The following is a 19,960-nucleotide window of genomic DNA, read 5'->3' on the forward strand; positions in this document are numbered from 1 at the left end:
CATCTCCCTCATTAAAATTTCACTGAGGAAAAACAAGCACATTCCACCTAGAGAGATAGGCAGTGTCTCATTGTTCAAAATAACTTCCGGCTTTCCTTGCTTTAGAGGAGGCCTGTAAACGGCAGGTCAAAGAACTGCACTGATTCATCGGGTCCTTTGACCACAGGCCAATCTGAGGGCACAAAGAATGAACCTCGGTGACCTCAAGAAGGCTAACATGTTCTTAATTTATAATAAGAGTGTTAGTCCACGGAAGCCTTGAGTTTCACTTTTTTACTTCAAAGTCTGACTCATCCCAGAGAGAGGCAATTAAACAGTTCAGAGCCCATTTTGCCTCTGTCTAGCCACCTGGACTTCATCAAAAGCCAGAAAATCAGCGAACCCCATCACCCGTTTTCACTACCTCCAACTAAATGGGAACAGCAGTGAAGACAGAAGAAGAATACACCAAACCATTCCATTCTTCTAGGGCAGTCAAATCTGCTTACACATGAGCCCGCCTGCAAACACAAGCAAAAGTCTGCAAACGACGACTTTTAGTCACAGTCCTTCTACTTTCGGCAGACGGGTCATTCGTCCCCCTCTAACATCCCTACTTACAACTTCAAACAGGTTCCTGTTTCCATTACATATCAAAGCCAGGGAGAAAACCAAACTCAAGAGAAAATCGTTTCTGCTCAGAGCCAAAGGCAAGCAAAGGAAAATGCTGGCACGAAGCCCCTGGCGCTCAGTGTGCAACTGAAGCATCCTTCCAGTCAGGCTACGGGTACAGGATCTTCCCGTCCTAACACCGACATCACCTGAGGAACGCAGGGTGCCATGCTGTGAGGAAATCTCATCCCGTAAATCGAAGACCAGATGATTCAGGGAGTGAGGTAGGCTGCCTGATGTTCTCTGTACGAAAGGGCTCTTTGAAGTGTTTTTAAAATTTTGGAGTTCTGGTAAGTCACACAGTTCACATGCTCCCAAATGTCAACAAATTATAGAGACAGAGAAACTTAAAACTAAAAGTTAGAAGCCACCTACCCATTGAAGGTAACCAGAAATTAAAGAATGAAGTTTTCATGTAACAGAGCCCAAAATATGAGCATTTACAAAGGACTTGTTTCTATGGTCTGATGATCACAGGAAAGTCTTTGAGAAGCACCAGGACGGTCCCGTCTGGAAGTCCCGCCCTCCCCCACCGTCTCACACATGGCAGGTTGTGAATCCGAGGAGGCTGGCTTCAGCAGCCATTCAGATCTACGGTTTTTCCTTTCATCCGTTCTGACGTGCACCGTTTTAGACGTGCTGGACAGGTGGCGACTGGGACACAGCGGTCACTGCCTGCACCTGGGCGAAGTGCTTATTTCCCGTGGTGTGACTGGACAGCCCCCATCCCAACACTTCAGGCCCCAGACCACGCCAGGACCACTTGCAGAGGGATTATGGGTCCTGGCTGTCGTCTGAATACTCTGGCAAAATCAGTAAAGTTCACCAAAACTTGCAGAGTGAGAGTCAGCAGCTGGAAGAACATCCCAGAGACACCGGTGTCAGCCTTTGGGAAACGCCGCACGAACAGTTTTCCCGACGCCTGATGCCGTGCGAAGGACACAGGCACCCAGGGCTCTGAGTCAGCTGCTCCCAGGCCCCAGGTGACCCTGAACAGCCCATGTGGCCCCCACCCCTCCTCCTCTGTAAACCTGCCTCCAAAGACCCTGTGCCTACTCCGAGGGCACCAGCTCTTGGCTGGTGAGCTCCCCCACAACCACAGGGAAGAACCTGGAGGTGAGGGGGTGAGTGGCACCCAGACGCTGAGGTGGGAGAGTGCTGGGCTCATTCAAGGAACAGCAGGAGCTCCTGCTGCAGTGAGAGGTGAGAAGCAGGAGGGGAAAACAGAGGGTCCACAGAGGGAGAGCAGACAGGGAAGCATTTTCCCAACTGTGGCTTCTACCCCGAGCCAGGTGAGAGCCACTGGGGAGTTTCGGGACAGGAATAGCCTATCTTACTCACCAGAACAGGAAGAGACTGGTGGGGACAGGAGGGGGCAGGAGCGGTGGGAGGAACAGCAGTTAGGAGGGTCTGCAGTAGTCCAGGGACAATGGCACTGGCTCAGGTCACGGCAGTGGAGGTGGGAACAGCGGTGGAACTCAGGAGAGATCTGACAGACAGAGCTGGCAGGATGTGACAGGGGCTGACAAAGTCAGACATCACGGGTGGCCCCCAAAATGGCCTGAGCTCTTGGCAGAAGGGAGGCTGCTATCAACAGAGAAGAGACGAACAGATGTAGTGGGCTCTATCGAGGGCTCGGTTTGCAGCTTGCTACATTGGAGACGCTTATGTGACAGCCACGTGAGCTGGCTGGACACACAAAGTGGGGTCCAGGGGAGGGGTCCGGGCAGGGGTAGAAATCATCCTCGGTGCATGCATGTGGTACTTAAGCCACAGGACTGGATGATCGCCTGCAGACTCCATACAGACAGAGAAGAGAGGTCAGCACACGAGCTCTGGGGCACCCCGCGCCCTAGACTGGACCCCTGATGCAGATCAACGACACTGCAGGATTAGGCCAGGCCTTCCTACGGCACCTGGAGGATAAGGGCTGAGTGTGAGTTGGGCCGGCAAGCCCCTTCCTCGGCAGTCAGTGCTCCGCCTGTTCTCCTAGGGACTGCTGTTCCCGAAAAGCCCGCCGTGTCCTCTGGTTCTTCCATCAGGCTTTCTCTTGCCATGTCCGTGGGGAGTATTGCCACTTACAGTGTCCAGTAAGAAAAGGAAGTCAGGAAGAATTCGGAAAGGCAAAACCACTTTCCTGCCTCACCCACACTACTTAGTTCTTTGCCCAAATCTGTTCTTTATTTCTATTTTTCAGATCTCCATCATTCCCAGCCAGACTATGTGCTGCCTGAGGACAGGCCTGGACCTGAGTCCCCACTGTCTATCATAGTCCCAGGACATGGTTGTTACCCAGTAAATATCCAGTAAATGAATAAACGTTTGTACTAATTTTCTCACATTCTTTCTTCTTTGCTTTCAATTTTATTTTATTAAGGAGATTCTTTTTCAGGCCCTTCTACTTCTCCTGTTGCCAAATTCATAGTCTAATTCATAGTCTAATTCATAGTCATAATTCATTGCCTAATTCATAGTCTTTCATTGACATTTCTTCTCTGGGGAGACAAAGGGAGAAAAGAAAAGAAAAATTACCCACTCATTTTGTAGAACTTCTCATTCAAATCTTGTCTCTGTGCAAAACGAAGATGCCTTTGAACGTCCCTCAGTACAAACACTACAGGCACAGCTTTTGCAAAGGGTGTGAGTCTGCCCTTCTTCTCTAGGACTTCTTGTACCGTCATTACTAAAATATTTATTCCTGGGAAGTTTCCTCACCATAAATAATCCCCATGAGAAGCAACATGACCAGTCATTTGCTTCCCAAGAACGGGGGTGTGTTGCCAAACTCTTCAGAACTGGCTGGGTGCCCAGTGATGTCATATGCAAATTCTATTTTAAAGAAAGAAGCTGTTCATCCAGGAAGTGTGCTTGGGTGTGTGCTCCCTGTGAAAGAGTTCTGTGCGGCAGCACCAAGAGTTGCATGGCATGTTCCCCACATTTCCCAAGTTCATCTACTTTGTTCTTTTCTATGAGCACTGCATGTTTTTGGGAACCCTTTTGAAAGGGCCTCCACCATTATAGCACAGGATGCATTACTTGTAAGGTTTCACTGCAATTCCACCCCCCTTTCCTCCTAAAGTATCCACCACCCAGGGGCACCTGGGTGGCTCAGTCGGTTAAGCGTTGGACTTTTGGCTCAGGTCATGATCTCACAGTTCATGGGCTCGAGCCCCGCGTTGGACTCTGTGCTGACAGCTCGGAGCCTGGAGCCTGATTCGGATTCTGTGTCTCCCTCTCTCTGCCCCTCCCATGCTCGCACTCTGTCTCTTTCAAAAATAAATAAACATTAAAAAATTAATTAAACAAAATAAAGTATCCACCACCTGGAGGTGGTGCCCAAAGAAAGGTTTAAGCACTCCTTGTCCTCTCTTTAAACCTGCCTGGTTAAGTGTTTCTACTAGTTTTGTAAGATCATCCCTTATTTATGAGACTGAATTGGCTTATGCACAATCACTTTTCTTTTTTTTTTTCTTTTCAAAATCTTTCTCATGTTTATTTTTGAGAGAGAGAGAGAGAGAGAGAGAGAGAGAGAGAGAGAGAGGTTGGGAGAGAGAGAGAGAGAGAGAGAGAGAGGCAGAGCATGAGCAGGGGAGGGGCAGAGAGAGAGAAAGGGAGACACAGAATCAGAAGCAGGCTCCAGGCTCCGAGCTGTCAGTACAGAGCCCAGTGTGGGGCTTGAACTCACAAACTGCAAGATCATGACCTGAGCCAAAGTCAGACGCTTAACGGACTGAGCCACCCAGGTGCCCCTTGCTTTTCTTTTTTAAATCAACATTCAGTTAAAGATTCTTGGAACTTGTGATTGATTAAAGCTGGATCTTTGAGTGGTAAGTGAAGACAAAGAAAGGAATAGAAAACCTAGATCCAAGGAGTATTCTGGACCTAAAGAAGATGTAGGAATTTAGTACATGCTAACGATATATTTTAAATCACTGGAGACAAGACAGATTATTCCCCAGAATCATACCGGAACAATAACCTAGACCTTTGTGGGAAAAGGAAGCTGTAATAGTCAAGTGCATGGGCTCTGACATAAGACTGCTGAGGGTCCAATCATTGCTCTGGCACTTAATAACTATATCACTGTGGACATGTTACTTAAATTAAACCCATTAAGTAACTGGGTGGCTCAGTCAGTTAAGCATCCGACTTCAGCTCAGGTCATGATCTCATGGTTCATGAGTTCGAACCCCGCGTCCAACTCTGCACTCACAGCCTGGAGTCTAGAGCCTGCTTTGATTTTGTCTCCCTTTCTCAATGCCCCTCCCTTGCTTGTGTGCTCCCTCTCAAAAATAAATATTAAAAAAAAGAAACCAATCAAAAACAGACAAGCTACCCTGTAAAAAAACTGATAGATGATATAAATATGTAATTCACAAAAAAACGAAATACCAATAGCCAAAAGAGAATAAAGAAAAACAGGACAATATCATTATTAATTAAATACATGCAAATTAAAAAAGTAATTGTATATGTCTGTATGTGGGTCTGCGTGGTATCCAACTGGCAAACCCTAAAAAGGTCTTAATACCTAGCATTGATAAGAGTTTGAAGAAGCAGGCTTGTTACTCACTGATGGTCAAACAGCACAACTTTGCCAAGGTCATTTTGAAAATACCTATTAAAATTCCAGGGTGCATTCCCTTTGATCCAGAAACTCTATTTCTGGAATTTTGTCCTCTAAATAGTATGCTTGTATATGTGTGTCTGTATACAAAACTGATGTATTTTAAAGAGGGTTCATTGTGGTATTGTTAATATTTAGGAAAAATGAAAACGTGAAATGTTTTCCGTGAAGTGTCCAAATGTCCGTGAAAAAGCATCAGAAAATTCCATCGTGGTGCATTTCCACAAAGGAGTACTATGAAACTGTGAAAAGGATAAGATAGACCTATGTGCTGCCATGGAAGAATATCCAAAAAATACTGAGTGAAAAAGCCCATTTCAGAATAGCGTGTGTGCACAAACACCTCTGGAAGACGGGTGTGCGAGCGTGCAACCGTGCCACTCTGTGCTCCCTTTATTTTTTTTATTTTTTATTAAAAAAAATTTTTTTTTGACGTTTATTTATTTTTGAGACAGAGAGAGACAGAGCATGAAGGGGGGAGGGGCAGAGAGAGAAGGAGACACAGAATCGGAAGCAGGCTCCAGGCTCTGAGCCATCAGCCCAGAGCCTGATGCGGGGCTCGAACTCACGGACCGCGAGATCATGACCTGAGCTGAAGTCGGACGCTTAACCGACTGCGCCACCCAGGCGCCCCTCTGTGTTCCCTCTAGAAGGCTCTGCCTCAGGACCGTAGCTGACTGACAGCCTCCACTGCTGCCCCTTTCCATCCACTGCACATTCAAACCCCAGCCCATAGTCCCCGCAGGCTGCTCCCAGCAGATGATCGGGCCAAACTTTTTCTGCTCAACAGGGGACTCCTCCAATAGGCAACATTTGATCTACGTCTCCCCACTGGCCTGGGCAAAACATTCTCAGAACTGCATTGTAGGTGTAAGCCCTTCCCTCTCAATCTTCCTTCTTCCCTGTCACCTTGCATGGGATTTGCAGGCTTTCTCTGCCTCTTCCCGCTCCCTTGTCCCTTTATCCCTCACCAGAGCATTTCCCCCAAATCTCTTGCATATCCATTTCTGCCTTGCTGTCTTCTACTTCAAGGATCCAAACTGGCCCCCAAAGACACACCCAACTAGTAACACTTACAGATTTAGAGCTGGGATGGAGTAAAGGAGGTGAGCAGGATGGAAATTATGGTCAAATCTCTCAAGTTATGTAATTCTGCAACATAAAGCATTCTTTACAACATGTGTGCGTTTTACACATATTTACATATGCAAGTAGTGGCAATTCCATTACTTTCAGATTTGAACCATATATCCTAACAGGGTTAAACCAGTTGACAATAGTTTTTGATTCAAATCCAAACCATACTTGTCAAATAGACCTAAAAAAAGGTGGTGGCTGTTGTTGTTGTTTTTAAGTTTATTTATCTTGAGAGAGAGACAAGGAGAGAAAGAGAGTGCGAGCAGGGGTGGGGCAGAGAGAGATGGAGAAAGAGAATCCCAAGCAGGTTCTGTGCTGTTAGCGCAGAGCCCAACAAGGGGCTTAATCCCAAGAACTGTGAGATCATGACCCAAGCCAACAGTCATATGCTTAACTGACTGAGCCACCCAGGGGCCCCAAAAAAGATTGGTATTTTTTAAGTACTGGATCAGCCTACAAGCGTGTCGTGTGTTTCTGTACAAAAACGTGATCTCTCAGGTCCTGAGAGAATATAGGGGCTTTAAAAATGCATTTTCAATTACAGAAAGTAATCAATGTCCTGGGTAGAAAAACATACTGCCATTCCCTTCTGACAGACCAGCATACTAAGGAATGTGAAGTGACCTTGCTCAAAGCCCCCCATTGGACAGATGGAGAACAGAAAGAGGTGACCAAGAGATCACATGACATATGAAAAGTTTACTCACATGACAGCATAGCTTCTGTTGACGTACAACATCTACTGTTCTCACACAGTAGGAGCTAATTCCATGTTTTCCAAGGGTTCTTTTTATCTTACATTTTTCCAAGTGTTACTTACATCTTACATTTTTCTATTTGGTAAGACACTTGAAATTATGGCTTTTTAGTTGACTTTAGATTTCATACTCAGACTGGATGTATTTTATGTGGCTATCTTCATCTTAAGACAACGGTTTTAAATGATCCAGAGAGTTGATTGCCTCAGTGATTTCAGATCTAAGACTAGAACTTGGTATTATATTTAGTGCCCTATTAACCCTCTGTCCTTAAAAAAAAGAAGAAGAAAGGAAGGAAAGGAGGGAGGGAAGAAACAACACAACAATAATTTAGTTCAAGTTCTCTTACGTGCAAGTTCTCTAGCATATAATATTAAAAGAAAGCAATTTACAAGTCCTGTCAACTACATTTAATCCAATAGGAAATACTATCACCAGCAGTATGATTTTAAATACCAGTGAAAGATTATATACTCAAAGCGTGGATGAAGACCCGTAGCACTGACATCACCGAAGAGACTAGAAATGTAAAATCAGCCACACATTAGAGCTACCGAATAAAAATTTGTATTTAAAAAAGAATCCCTAGCGGATGTCACATGCACACCCAAGTTGGAGAAATACTACCATATTCAATAGCTGTTACATATTTTTGTCTCCCAGGATACTACTGATACAGAAAGGAAACATTTACTGGTTCCTTCTACGATGAGGTGCACTGCAGAGGCCATACTAGGATATGAAAGTAAATGTGAAAATGATCCTAGCCAGCACGAAGTGGACCCCAGCTCCCTGCCAGGTGCTGTGCTATGTGATCTGCATGAGTTTATTAACTGAATCTTCACAAGAGTCTTATGAAAGAAATTCAGTTATCATCCACTTACACAGGTGAGGAAACAAAAGCTCAGAAGGTTAAAAGTTAACTTTGACACAGGGCGACATTGTTCTTCCAGAACTTGGAAGTCCAGGTGAGTCAGTCCCCAGATCACAGTGCTTTTCCAAACACACTGCTTCCTCCAGAGTTGGAGCTCAGACCAGAATGGACATTAAGGCATAAAGAATTACTAACAATTATAAACCCTTAGAAACCCAAGAAAATCCAAAGAGAAATTCCAACAGGATTTTTTTTTTTTTTTTTTTTTTAGCTTGGCAAGCTATTTGTAAAGTTTACACAAAAGAGAAAATCACATGGGGTGCCTGGGTGGCTCAGTCGGTTAAGCGTCCAACTTCGGCTCAGGTCATGATCTCACAGCTTGTGGGTTCGAGCCCCGCGTCGAGCCCCGTGTTGGGCTCTGTGCTGACAGCTCAGAGCCTGGAACCTGCTTCAGATTCTGTGTCTCCCTCTCTCTCTGCCCCTCCCCTGCTCATGCTCTGACATTCTCCCTCAAAAATAAATAAACATTAAAAAAAATTTTTTTAAAGAGAAAATGACAAGAATCATTTTTAGAAGAATTTTTTTTTCGAAAAAAAGAGTAATACTAACCACTAGATATAACAATATAAAAAGCTGGAGCATTTAGCACAGGGTGGTGGTGCTGGCATAAGAAGAAACAAAAAAGATCAATAAAACAGAATAGAGTCCTGGAATAGACTCTTAAATGAATAGGAATTTATTTTACTATAAAGACAGATTTCACATGAGTTGGAGACAGATACTTAAATAAATGGTGTAAGGTGAATTGCCTAAAACATTAGAAAGTAATTAAGCTCCATCCTTACCTTTCAATTCATGCAAAAATCTGGTATTTTAGGGGCGCCTGGGTGGCTCGGTCGGTTAAGCGTCCGACTTCAGCTCAGGTCATGATCTCACAGTTTGTGGGTTCGGGCCCCGCGTCAGGCTCTGTGCTGACAGCTTGGAGCCTGTTTCGGATTCTGTGTCTCCCTCTCTCTCTGCCCCTCCCCTGTTCATGCTCTGTCTCTCTCTGTCTCAAAAATAAATAAACGTTAAAAAACAATTTTTTTTAAATCTGATATTTTAAAGAGCTAAATGTGAATGTCAAAATAATGGGAACGTTAAAAGAAAATAAGATAATTTGAAAAATAATTTTTAGGTGAAAAAGATCTTCTGAAGCCAGCTGAAGCACAAAAATCATAAATCAGCTGCACCAATATTTAAAACTTCTGTGTAGGGGCGCCTGGGTGGCTCAGTCAGTTAAGTGACCGACTTCGGCTCAGGGTCATGATCTCATGGTTCGTGAGTTCGAGCCCCACATCGGGCTCTGTGCTGACAGCTCAGAGCCTGGAGCCTGCTTCCAATTCTGTGTCTCCCCCTCTCTCTGCACCTCCCCTGCTCATGCTGTGTCTCTGTCTCTCAAAAAATAAATAAATGTTAAAAAAAAATTAAAAAAAAACTTCTGTGTAGCAAAAGATAGTTAAAAACAAAAGCATTATGAATGGATAAATAAAAGCGGTGTATGCATACAACGGAATATTATCTATTCTTAAAAAGGAAAAAAAAATCTGTTACTTGCTACAACATGGATGGTCTTGGGGACATTTTGCTAAGTGAATTAAGTCGGTCACGAAAAGACAAATGCTATACGATTCCTCCAATCCCTGTGAGGTGCCTGGAGTAGTCGAATTCATAGAGACAGAAAGTACAATGCTGCTTACACGGGGCTGGGGTCGGGAGAAGTGGGAGTTACTGTTTAATGGGCATAGAGTGTCAGTTTTGCAAGGTGGAAAGAATTCCAAAGATGAACAGTGCCAATGGGTGCACAACAATAAGGGTGTACTTAGTAACACTGACCTGTACACTTAAAAATGATTAAAATGGTAAATTTTATATTATGTATTTTACGACCAAAAAATTGGGGGTGGGGAGAGAATCACACTAGAAGAAATATTGAAATAATTTACAACAGACAAAGGGTTAAGATCCTGAATAGGTATAGAGCTTCTGAGATTCATAGGAATAGGAAAAAGCAACTCAATAGAAAAATGAGAGGGGCTCCTGGGTGGCTCAGTCAGTTAAGCATCTGAGTTTGGCTCAGGTCATGATCTCACGGTTTGTGAGTTTGAGCCCCATGTCGGGCTCTGTGCTGACAGCTCAGAGCCTGGAGCCTGCTTCGGATTCTGTGTCTCCCTTTCTCTCTGCCTCTCCCATGCTCACGCTCTGTCTCTCTCTCGCTCAAAAAAATAAACATTTAAAAAAATAGAAGAAAAATGAGCAAAGGACATGAACAGAAGACACACATGACCATAAATATTAAGAGAAATTAAATTGCAGTAGTAATAAGCAAAATACAAATTAAAATGCCATATTCATTCATTTACCAGATTTGCAAATTTAAATGGAAAAAAAAAAAAAGATAATGGCTGATGTTAGGAAGGATGAGGGAAGCAGATTCTCATGCACTGAATTTAAATCAGTACCTGGGGTGGGACGCAGTGCTATGATTTGAAGAACTGTATCAAGTGAAAATAATGGACAAACCCTTGGACCCTAGAACTCTATTTCACAGAAATATTCAGGCTTATACACAAAGATGAGTGCAGTCTTTCCTAAAGTACTGCTGCTAATGTTGAATAATTTGAAATCATCCAAATATCCATCAAGAAGGGAAAAAATGGATAAATTATGTTTCTAATTTAGAATAACATGTAGTCTTTAACAAAAGGTTTGTACTGACATGGAAAGATCCCTACGACCTGGATAATGAAAAAGTAAGCTACACAATATATAGTAAGATCTCATTTACATACATTAAGACATATGTATGTGTACATATTATGCAAATGCACAGAAAAAAAACCAAAATCATGGAATGGTATTTACCAAATGTCACCATCCCTCTTCTGAGAATAAGAGTGATCATGGTAGTTCCACATTTCATTCCATATACTTCTCTATTTTTTTTTAATTTTGTTTAATTTTTAATGTTTATTTTTTTTAATTTTTTTTTAACGTTTTTATTTATTTTTGAGACAGAGAGAGACAGAGCATGAAGGGGGGAGGGGCAGAGAGAGAAGGAGGCACAGAATCGGAAGCAGGCTCCAGGCTCTGAGCCATCAGCCCAGAGCCCGACGCGGGGCTCGAACTCACTGACCGTGAGATAGTGACCTGAGCTGAAGTCGGACGCTTAACCGACTGCACCATCCAGGCGCCCCTATTTATTTTTGAGAGGAAGAGAGACCGAGCATGAGTGGAGGAGGGGCAGAGAGAGAGGGAGACACAGAATCCGAAGCAGGCTCCAGGCTCCCAGCTGTCAGCACAGAGCTGGACACGGGGCTCGAACCCAAGAACCACAAGATCATGACCTGAGCTGAAGTCAGATGCTTAACCGACTGAGCCACCCAGGCGCCCCTACACTTCTCTATTTTTTTGAATAAGAATATAGTCAGTTATTACTTGAATTGCTTTTAAAACATAAAAATGAAATTCGGACAACCTGGAATATATAAATGTTGAAAAGCCAGTACAGTTGATGCTTGAACAATGCCAGTTTAAACTGCATGGGTCCACATACACACAGATTTTTTTCAATAAATACAGTACAGAACTGTAAATGTAGTTTCACTTCCTTATGATGTTCTTAAGAACATCTCCCTTTCTCTAACCTACTTCATTGTAAAAACATAGTATATATAACGTGCACAATGTGTTAATCAACTGTTTGTGTTATCTGGTCAACAGTAGGCTATTGGCAGTTAAGTTTTGGGGGACACAAAAGTTCTATGTGGATTTTTAGGCACCCCTACTGCCCGCGCTGTTCAAGGGCCAACTGCAGAACTAAAATGAGAAGGGAAGGAAGGCTGTGAATCCAATAACACAGCTGTTGGGAAAGAAACTCACTTTATGTAGCTACAAAGAAGCCTGCTTGGAGGGAAGGATATTTCTCACAATATTCTATTTGTTTGATTTTTCCACATTTTACTTTTTTTTTTTAAATCAAGGAGGACTTCCTTTTCCAGGGAAAAGAGGGCCAAGTCTCCCTGTTCCTGTAATTGAGCAAGATGACACTCAGGAAGATTTCCTTCTACCCGAGCCAACAGTGCCCCAGCCCAGTTCCCACAGGAAAACATACTCCTTCCTCTTGTGGAAGGATATTACCACTGATTTCTCTTTCAAAGCCATAGTTTTCCTGACTCGGTTCCTTTTCTAAGACAAAAGCGCTGTAAGAATCATCAGAGACTCTGGCACACCTACATGTGCATCTCTGTAGGTGTTCCTGGCCCTTCAGGTTAAAGAAAGGGGTAGACGGAGAGACCCAGTGCGTAAATACTTTCCCCAATGTGGCCTGAGTGGGACACTGTCAAGGTGACCTTTGATACAAAAGGCTCAGACATATTTGCTGGGACAACATGAGGCAGAAGCAGGACCAAGATGTAAGTCACAAGGAGGCAAGTTACAGCTGAGAATTAACTTTGTCTGGCAATGAAATATTAGGTGGTGAGCTCCCCGGCACTATTAGCTTCTAACGGTACTGAATGCTACCAGGGCAGATACGAATTGAGCACAACCTGAAGATTCTAAACAGGCAGCTGAAGTTGGAGTCCAGTGCTTTTAATAAGCTCCAAGGATTGGGGCCCTTCAGCCTCCAGGGTGCATTTTAAAGCAGCCCAGGAGGGAGACAAAGTAGGACAGTAATGAAGCACCACCCCCAGAACCACTCCAAAAAGAGTCCTAGAGTTTGAGGCACAGCATAGTGGTTATAAGGAGACTCCAAGCCAATTCCTGACTCTCACCTGTTAGCTGTGTGACCACAGACAAGTTACAGAACTTCTCTGGGCCTTGGTTTCCTCACTGATAAAACGAGAATGACAGAGCTATTCCCTCCCTCACTGGCAAAGCTTAAATGAGCTGGCATATGTAAAGTACTCAGAACAGTGCCTGGTCCATCGTATGAACCATTATTATTTTGCAGAGGAGGAAACTGAGGCTGAGGCGATGATTAACTTCACCCCAGTTCCAATGTCAGCTTTAGACTTGGGCATAACACCCAAAGCTTCTTTCCTTCCTGTTCAAATCAAATATTCCATCTTTATTTCTATGGGATCTTCTACATGGACCCCCACTTTTACTCCTCTGGAGTTGGAGCATAAGCTCAGTCACAAAGAGTCTTGGAGCCTGTCGGTTACCAAGTGGCCTTTCTCAGTGGCACCTCAGTGGCACTCAGTGGCGCGCCTCTCACCACAGGCAGGCAGGCAGGATGCATGCGTGCATGGCTAGGCTGATGAAAGACAGGTCAAGGACCATCAAGAAAGGGCTCATGGTGTCAGGGCCAAAGCCCTGGGCTACGGGATTTCGGAGTCACCGCAGCCAGTTTTTTGGTCTTGGACAAGTTACTGAACCCCTCCATGCGGGGTGGGGAGGGGGGGGCGTTTGCGTTTGCAAGTCTCCCGCCGCTCAACCGGCCAGCTCCGCGCCCCCTCCATTCGAGTGGAGGATAGGTGTCCGTCCCGCGCTCCCGCACCACCGCACCCCCGGGATGTCCTCGCTGCACACCGGGGTGAGCGCCGCCCACTTCCAGGTGTAAACAGAGGCCAGCAGGAGGGACACCACCGACAACTCCGAGTGGAGGGAACTTTGGCGGGGGGGGGGGGGCGGTGTTGGGGAATACAATTAACTTCCGTGGTGATGTGTTGGGAGAGAAGCAAAGGTGGATTAAGTGGGAATTTTAATTCAACACACATTCCCGACTACTGAGAAAGAAGCGACGGGACTGTGAACTTCCAAGCAGGGAAGGAAACGCCGCGACGGACCCAGCATTGTGCGCTCTGGAAAGAATTACTCTTTACAAGTTACGCACCAGACAGGCGGGCCAGAGGCGGGGAGCCCTCAAAGCACCGGCTCGGAGCGGGTCGAACGGTGAGCCAAAGCAAACGCCGGGCGGAGGCGGCGCGGGGCGGGTCAGGCAGGCGGCCGTGCGCCGGGCCGCGTCCAGGCGGGCAGACCCCGGGAAGGGGCTTGCAAAGCCGTCCGATCCTTCCGGACGCCACGCCGGGTCCGCTCGCGGGCAGGGCTGGCGGGGCGCGGGGAAGGCTGCCGCGGGGCGCGGAGGAGAGCGAGCGGGCGGCGGGGTGGCAGGGCGGCGGGGGTACTCACCCCGCGGGCGGGCGGACGGCTCCAGGCCGGGTCCTGGGCGGCGCGGGGCCGCGGGTGCGGACGCCGGTGTGGACGTGCAGGGGCGGCCCCGCGCCGGGGCTATGAATCAGCTGCGGGGCGAGCGCCGAGGGGCGGGAGTTACGGGAAAGCCGCGGGGGAGGGCAGAGGGCTGAGGACTTTTGCAATTTCCCGTCCTGCTGCGCACTCTTGGCACTCCTGGGACCCACAGGAATTCTCCCCCTTTTGGTCCCGGGGGGGAAGCGGCCGGGACCCTGCGGGAGGCGGCCGGGACCCCGCGGAGGTGCGGCCCCGGGCCTCGGCGGGCGGGGAGCGGTGGGAAAGGAAGTGGGAGAGGCCTGGGAAGGAACAGGGGAACCCACGGCTCCGCGGGAGGCGTCGCGCGCCCGCCACTCCTGCCCCGGCCGGCGGGCCCCGCAGCGGCGGGACGCCGAGGCCTGCCGAGGGCCCCAGGACCTGGTGTGACCGCGCGAGGCCACTTGTTATCCCAAGCGAGGGGGCGGAACCCTGGGCTCCCCGGCAGAAAATCTTTGGGCAGAAGACGAGTGCTTCAGCCAAACTTCGGGCTGTGTTTCCGTTAGGCGGTCAGAGCGACGAAAAGGTGTTTGGACAGTTAGTTCTAGGACCCTGGCTCTGGTCCGGGTCTTGAAACGCGCCGAGTTTCATCTGTAGCAACAGTCCTGAAGCTTTTGTGTCACAGAAAGCTGTGTCTGCTACAACTTGCTTTTCCTCTTAAAAATGCCATCCAGTCTTTGAAATTCACATTTCAAATACTGGGCCTTTGAAATACCTATGGGGCCTCTCTTTATGATGGACTATGGAGAGCCCCTATGGTCTTGACAGCCCCTATGGTCTTTGGAGCTGTTGCGAAGATCATCCTAACACTGCCCTGTTGGGGAGGGAAGAGACAGGACCTCCAGTTGACCCTTGAGCTGCGCTTGGGCAATCTGTGCTTCTCGTCCCTTCCCCTGTCCTTGGAAAGTGGGTTCTGCTTGTCTTTTGGGCTCTTAGGGGATGCTCCATGGACATAACCTTGAGATAGTGACATAGTGTTGAGAACACCTGCAGGGTACACGTGACTAAACCTAGTTAAGATCTCTGCATAAACTTTTAAGGTTTGGCAGAGGGGTGCAGGGATCCGCTCATCTTGTTACCACTCAAGTCTCCTATATAAATTCCCTTTGCTTGTTAGAACTGTACCTAACTACAGGGTTGCTTCGGTGGCTCAGTCAAGCATCTGACTCTTCAGCTCAGCTCAGGTCTTGATCTCAGGGTTGTGAGTTCAAGCCCCACCAGTTGGGACCCACACTGGACCCTACTTAAAAAAAAAAAAAAAAAAAAAAAAGGTCTCTCCCTGCCCTCCAAGTACTGGCTGGTTTCAGATTTCACCTGGGAAGCTCCCAAGAGGGTCTGGGATCCACATGCTGCTTCTGTGACCAGCTAGGACCCAGAGAAGAGAGCAGTGAGGCTCTGGGGTCTGGAGGACTCACCTGGATGACTGAGAGTTTGCAGGATTATTCGTGGGGCCTTGCTAGGCCTGTTCTGGTCGGTTTTAGGGACCCTGGGAAGTGTCATGATTGCCAAGGACTGTAGGAGGGGAAGAAACCCAAGAATGATTAAGAAGGATTGCGCATGAATCATATCTTATCTTAGAATCACTTCTTGATTGGGTGGCTCAAAATATTGTCAGAATCAGCCTAAATGTTACTTCTGTGTTTGTGCTCAGTTTTTACTCCTCCCCAGTGGCACCCCAGGGAAAGAATTTTGTTTTAGGCCCAAATACATTTACTGCCTAATAGGGCCACAAAGACCATGGTACATAGTAAATATTTGATGATAATGAAGAGAAGGTACTTTTGTCTAAATAAACATACGGTCCTTTGCCACACCTCAGTACTTCCGAGTCCATTAGTTTTGCCATCTGCATGGCTCTGGAAATTACCAATCCAGATCCCAAAGGGCTGGAAAAGCTTTCTGATTCTATATTTCAGTGAGTGAGGAAAAAAAAAAAAAAAAAAAGTTAATTTCTTCTTTACAGAAACTATTCACAATCTCTTAGGAGCAGATGAGATGCCAACTTAAAAAAATACTGTGTGAACATTTCTGCAAAGTGAGTCTTATCTTACTTTGAGCTCCTATTACAAAGGAAGGAAACCAAGTTGCAAAAAATTCCAGGCTGTTGGTTCCATGCTTGGGAGTGCCTGTGAATTTCAAAGCAGGGCCCCATTAGGGGAGGGCAAGGAAAGACCAAAGAAAGAGGAAGACCATTCCAGGTTGGTAGATAGCAGATTTTATAAGCAAAGGGGCTCACGCACTAGGCTTGTCTTGGGCGGCTACAAGACGAGTAGGTCTCCACACCCGTCAGCCAGAATCTTAAGAGTTAGAAGCCTTGCCTGGGTTCAGTCAGTGTAGAGGCCAGATGATCTCAGTAACACATTGCTCTCTTAAGGCAGTGTCCTTGAAGTGGCCTCACTGTGGGCAGAACATACATTTCAAAGACGAGAAGGGGACAGGAGCCTCTGCTTCCCTAGGTCCAGTTCATGGGTCAACCGGACGTCACGTCTTCTCTTTGACCTCCTCCTACAGGTGCCCACATATAATTCATTTATTTTGAGTACCATTCTGATATCTTAAATTTATCCCTTTCTAGAGTCTCGTTGCTATAGCACCTGTAAATTTGTGATCGTACCCTTAGGATGATGTATTAGGTTGAGTAGTGTCCTCCAAAAATTCATGTCGAGCCAGAACCTCAGAATATGACCCTATGTGGAAATATTTTTGTAGATTAAATCAAGTTAAGATGAGGTCCTATTAATCCAATGACCGCTGTTCTTATGGGAAGAGGGAAATTTGGACACAGACAGCCAGAAAGAACACCATGTGAGTACTGACGCAGAGACTGGAGTTATCTTGCCACAGGCCGAAGAGTGCCAAGACTTGCTGGCCACGGCAGAAGATAGGACAAGGGTACACAACACATTCTCGCTCTGAGCCCCTAAGAGGGAACTCACCCTGCCGGCACCTTGATTTCAGACGTCTGGGCTCTAGAACTGGGAGAGAACGAGTTGTTCTAAGCCACTAAATTTGTGGTCATTTGTTATAGCTGCCCTAGAAACTGATACATAAGTATGCATGACATACATATCCCAAAGGTTAGTTTGGAAAGTTGGCCTAAACACAGCTGAAATGAGAAAAGATTAAAAAAATACCTTGGGGCGCCTGGGTGGTGCAGTCGGTTAAGCGTCCGACTTCAGCCAGGTCACGATCTCGCGGTCCGTGAGTTCGAGCCCCGCGTCAGGCTCTGGGCTGATGGCTCGGAGCCTGGAGCCTGTTTCCGATTCTGTGTCTCCCTCTCTCTCTGCCCCTCCCCCGTTCATGCTCTGTCTCTCTCTGTCCCAAAAATAAATAAAAAACGTTGAAAAAAAAAATTTAAAAAAATACCAAGGGCATATTGAGCCAAGGGCTGAAATACCCTTCCCTGTTGAGCGTTGACAAGATTTGGTTGGGAAAATACGTATTTATTGGGCTCCATTTGACTCTGCTGTTCCCTCTTCCTTCTGATTTCAGTAGCACAATACACTCCACCCCCATCCTTTCCCGGACTTTCTTCCCCGTCACTTTCTCGGGCTTCTTGTGTCCGGGGCTCCATCCTTGACATTCTTCTCTGAATCCAGTCTCCCAAATGAACACATCTGTGCTCCTGAATTCAGTGATCACTTGTGCATCGAGGACCCTGGATCTTTCTTCCTGTTGCAGTAATTTCATCTGAATTCCAGGCCATCTTATTCGTATGTCAAAATCAATTTGTCCAAGTTAAACTCTTGATTTTTCCCCATGTGATTCTCTTATACTGAGGGAACAGCCCAACCTTTAATTTAGATACTACATTGAAAGACCTGTGAATGACCTTTGATCTGTCCTCCCTCATCATCCATCCTCCACCAGAAGGTCTCACCTGTGTAACCATCATTGGAGGGGCACAAGTGGGATGTATCCCTACTCTATCCAACTTCTCAAAGGAAAAATAGTCCCATAACTGTCAGGAACACTATATAGACACCAATATGGGTATAGATATATGAAATCAGCTATGTCAGTTGTGAAATATAATCATGATTCTGTTGTTCAACTGCTATAAATATCTAAAATTACATGCTTGGCAGTGTTTGGTAGCCAAACTAATGGAGTTGGAAAGAGCTGGGAATTTTCTGAAGAAAGTAGCTTCATCCGGTAAGCAGTAGATGCGAATTTGTAATTGCCCTCACGGACAAGAATTCTCTATTTGGGGGGCAATATGTCACATTTGATATTTTAAAGATACACTTAAAATTTTTTTAATGTTTATTTATTTATTTTGAGAAAGAACGTAAGCATGAGCAGGGAAGGATTAGAGAGTGAGAGAAGGGGAGCATAAGCAGGCTTCACGCTGTCAGCACAGAGCCCAGTGCGGGCCTCCAACGCACAAACTGTGAGATCATGACCTGAGCAGAAATCGAGTCTGATGCCTAACTGACTGAGCCACCTAGGCACCCCAAAAGATTCACTTTTAGGTCTGAAAGTATGCTGCTGTCATGATGCTGCTTAAGACATGATTGTGGATGATGCCAACATCACTTCTAAGGAAACCCAGTGGAAATTAAAGTGTTCTTTTGTAAATGTATTCCCGTGAAAAACCGAATAGGCCCTCCAGAAAAAAATTTTTAATCTACAATATGTCATAAAGTTTGATTAGTTAAGGGACAGCTATCACTTCCAACTTTATATACATAAAATAGAGCCAGCAATGATGAAGCAAGGTGGTGAGTGTTCAAGAACCACATGGAACTTTCACAGTTTATAATTCAGGGGATTATAAGGGGATTCCTTATAATGAATTCCTAATTATGAATTGCTTTCCTTTCAATATCTGCTAAGTGAATTTCAGTGAGGGATAACGTTATCCTTAATAGTTCTAAAGGAGTTTTTTTGTTTGAACTACATATTACTTGAAGATTGATGGATGGATTAATTGACCAATTTCACACAATCTACCCTCTCCTGGATATTATAACGTGTTCACACTGTGTTCTAGAAATCATCAGCAGTCAGACAATGGGAGAACTTTTCTTTTTTTCCCATGGGCTTTAGGGAGAATGTTGAATATGTGTTTGTTTCGATATCTGCTTTTATTCTCTTAGCTTGTGTTTATGAGAAATATGAGAGCAGCCATTAAGGATAGAACACTAATATGACGGCAGGAGTGCTTAGAGAGAATTTGATGGGGATTTTTGGGACTTTCGAAAACTGTTTGCCAACCTTAATCTAAAATAAGTCTATAGTCACATCTATATTTTGAACAGCATCTCTTACAGACAGTGTGTAGTTGGGACTTTTGAAAAAAAATTCATTCTGGTAGTCTCTATGTTTCAATTTGATAGAGAGTGTTTAGCATATTTACATTTAAGGCATTTATTGATATGATTGGGTTTAGCCTACCATTTTACTGTATGTTTTCAACTTTGTTCCCTCTGGTTTTTATCCTCATATTTGTCATTTTCTGCCTTATTTTACGTTAGTCGAATATTTTTTAGTTCTATTTTATTTGCCTTTGTTTTTTTGTTCTTCCTCTTTGCGTGATTTTTTTTCATGTTTTCTCTGTGAATCACAATGTATATACCCTTAACTCTCAGTGTCTACTTGAGATAATATTGTACTACTTCCCTTCATTTAACCATACCACCT

General features: G+C 45.4%; 1 protein-coding gene across 4 annotated transcripts in view; it reads right to left on the bottom strand.

Annotated features, from left to right (window-relative positions):
- OSMR (oncostatin M receptor) overlaps nt 1-14,501 on the bottom strand; it is a 54,785-nt gene extending 40,284 nt beyond the window's left edge. For 3 of the 4 annotated variants that reach the window (XM_042996239.1, XM_042996235.1, XM_042996217.1), the window contains exon 1: nt 14,222-14,501. The gene's annotated coding sequence lies outside the window, so the exon portion shown is untranslated. Of the gene's footprint in view, nt 1-3,187; nt 3,198-14,221 lie in introns of those variants that run through there. The other variant, XM_015543508.2, reaches the window with a different exon arrangement.
- Nucleotides 14,502-19,960: the final 5,459 nt, after the last annotated feature.

The sequence above is a fragment of the Panthera tigris genome, chromosome A1, assembly GCF_018350195.1.
Source record: "Panthera tigris isolate Pti1 chromosome A1, P.tigris_Pti1_mat1.1, whole genome shotgun sequence".
Classification (NCBI taxonomy): domain Eukaryota; kingdom Metazoa; phylum Chordata; class Mammalia; order Carnivora; family Felidae; genus Panthera; species Panthera tigris.